The 3,195-nt window shown below is 45.9% G+C and overlaps 1 pseudogene across 1 annotated transcript; it reads right to left on the reverse strand.

Annotated features, from left to right (window-relative positions):
- Positions 1 to 1,758: 1,758 nt before the first annotated feature.
- On the reverse strand, positions 1,759 to 2,645 carry LOC308481141 (proto-oncogene Mas-like; annotated as a pseudogene). Its single transcript has one exon. The product of its transcript is annotated as a proto-oncogene Mas-like (transcript).
- Positions 2,646 to 3,195: the final 550 nt, after the last annotated feature.

Genomic DNA, 3,195 nt, shown 5'->3' on the forward strand with positions numbered 1-3,195 from the left:
TGGAAGAAATGGAAGCCCTACACCAGCAACTTAAGATGAACTTAGAGAGGGCCAAGGCGATTTACAAGAAGCAGGCAGACAAGCACCGCAGGGAAGGGGAAACCATACGGGTGTGGGACCGGGTGTGGCTGTCCACTCAAGGGTTACCTTTTAAGGGAGGGTGTAAGAAGTTGCAGCCCCGACGGCTGGGGCCATTTGAGGTAACACAACAGGTAAACCCCGTAGCATTCAAGCTCAAGTTGCCCGACAGTATGAAAATACACCCTGTGTTCCACAGGTCCTTGCTCTCACCACACAGGGAAGGGCGGGAATTCCCGGGACGGGAGGTAGGAGTCATCCCACAACCGCAGGTAGAAGAAAGGGAACACCAGAGCTCGGCCACGGAAATAATTGATCCGAGGTGGCGAGGTCGTCAGGTGGAGTACTTGGTGGCTTGGGAAGGGGAACCCAGGTCAGAAAACACGTGGGTTCCCGCGGAAGCCGTCGATGACAGGTATATGGTGGAAGTATTCCATCGCCGGTTCCCAGACAAGCCCAAACCCTTAGAGAGGTTCTGGGAGGAACAATTTGGAACCACAGATGACGAAGAGAGTTTCGAGGGGTTTTCAGAATCCGAGGAAGAATCGGACTGGGAGGGTCACCCCGTGGGTGGGAACCAAAGCAGGTGGACAGAGGTTTTCGAATCCACTGAGGAGGGTTACGGTTCCTTCAGGGGTTTCCCCATCTCGTCGGCCGAGGAAGAGAGAGAAATCGATTCCACAGGTCAAGCGGGGGTTGGGGGGGTCCTGGAGGGGAGGTGGATGTCCAGAAACTGACATCAGAGCAACAGGCGAAGGAGAGGCTCTCTGATTCTGCAGGGGAAGGTACAAGCACTAGGGGGACACGCAGCTTGATGGAGGGGGAAGGAAATCAGCGTAACACCAAGGATCCAGGAGAGCAAATGGGAGAAGAGGTGGAAGGGCTCCGGGATTCTTCCTTGGAAGTCAGTGAGGAGAGCCCTGGTCCTCCACTACCCACGCCCTCCTTGCACAGGAGACTCCCGCGCAATGAGAGGCGGAGACGATTGGGAGTCAAACAACTCTTATGCTGGCAACGGTTTAAGAAACGCCCACAGACAGATTCTACGAGCGACTGAGGCAGCCACGCTGAGATGGGCTGTGCAGTCAGGACGGTTTAACCCAGGCAGCCAAGCTCCAAAAGAGGACAGTTTACGCACGAGTAACTCCAAATCACTACACCACCCAAATCTGTTATCAAATCCTTCCAGATCTAATGGATCTGTATTCTTAACAATATCAAATCCCTTAACCAACAAAGGCAAGAAGCTCCGTACTGTAATACACTTTCAAATATGGTAGAGAGAAACCTCCTCTCTTGCTGGTATCTGTAAGCAATTTAAATTTTATTCTTTGTTTCTTTCCTTGCCAGATAAATTTTGTAATTACTTTTTGCCACTCTTTAAAATTACAAACACCATTTATAATCTCCCTGAATACATTAAATGCTCTTCCCATGAATGGACCCAGGCTTCCTCCATAGTCGTATACTATCTAGATTTATAAAATAATAAGAATCATAAGAAGTTCATCAAGTCCATCCATCTGTTCAAGACTGAGATTCTATGCACACTCTGAAATCAATAGCCAGCACTGGGCACAGGTCAACAAGGTTACAGACATAAAGTTTGTAAATTGGGAACTAGATTGTGTCATCAGACTCACAATGATAAAGACAGATTTTGGCAATATTTTTGAGCCATCATAACTGAGTTTCCAAAGAGATCTCCCCTGCCTCTCCAGGGTTTTCATCCTCTTTGAAAATATTCTGGAATGTGGCTTTGATGCTCTGCCTACACCTACCTCTCTTGTGTCTTCCACCCAGGAAATAAATCAAAGGGTTAACACTGCTGTTCAGACAGATTAGTATGGAGAAGAGAAGAAGAGAGCAAGCAGGACTATAATTAGAAGTTTTCCCCTCCTCCTCTGGTGTGATTTAAAGCAGACCCTGACAAAAAGGATCAGAGTGGAGACAGTCATGAGTGGAAGGAAAAGGAAGCCACTCACAATAAGATGAATTTGCACTATGTTAGAAACATTGATATCAGACAGAAGGCAAGTGATTTCAATACCAGGGAAAACAGAAGAAAGTCCCCATATTGAGGCACAAATGGCAGTGGACATATTTGGTGGTCGGTGGCATCGATCTCAAAGTGGGAAAAGGACAGCCACACACCTATCAATGCTGATGGCTGTCAGCAGAAATTGACCAGTGGTGTACATAAATAAGAAAATCAAGTAAAACATGTCATCTGCAAAGTAAGTGAAGTATTTTCCCACTATGAAAGACATTCTATGAATAAACTCAACTGTGAGTAAACCAAAGTCAGCTATGGAGAGGTTCAGGATGTAAGTGGTAAAAGGAGTCCTCTTAATGCAGAAACCAAGCAGCCAAATGACAGTCCCATTCCCCAAAAGCCCCAAATTGCTGATTAAAATGTAGCTGATATGCAATATATAATGTCTTAATGTCAATCCTGAATGATTACCAGTGTAGCTATTGTTAGAGAGAACAGTTCCATTGTCTGTTCCGTAATATTCCTCTCCAGTATTCAAAGGGGACAGTGATGGGAGGGTGTAATTGATCATTGTGATCTGTCTTTGCTTTTCTACGTTTCTCTGCTTCAGGCAGCAAAATGTCTTGCCCCAGAACTAACACTTCACATCCTTTCTTTTAGTTTTTTCTCCTTCTCTTTCGTGTCCTCACATATTTTTTTTCCTTCATGCTCCTCCTCAAAGGAAACCTTTATTGCGAAGCTTCTGGACTCCTTTGTCTTCAGCTCTCCTTCAATCTGTGTTGGTATCCAACCATACACTCATCCATTCTCAAGCCATGCATTCATTCAAAACTCTGAATAAATAAATGTCCCTACCTGGAGTTGCTACTAAATAAATCCAGGACTTTCTGCACACTAAGTCAAAGCTCTGCAGATGAGCAAGAGCCCTCAAAACACCTGCAAGCATAAAGTGCATATGTCTCTGGAGACTTTGATAAAGCGTGTTCTCATTAAAGAGAGAGCACGTGTTGCGGATGGGGCCAGACAAAACATCCTCAGTTGCCAGCCAGGCTGTTGCAAGGGAATTGAATTGATTGGTGACTGTTGTTACTGGGGTAAATTTGATGTTGCCAAGTAAGGGG

This window comes from Podarcis pityusensis (assembly GCF_964106645.2).
Source record: "Podarcis pityusensis genome assembly, chromosome: 7".
In the NCBI taxonomy this organism is placed as follows: Eukaryota; Metazoa; Chordata; class Lepidosauria; order Squamata; family Lacertidae; genus Podarcis; species Podarcis pityusensis.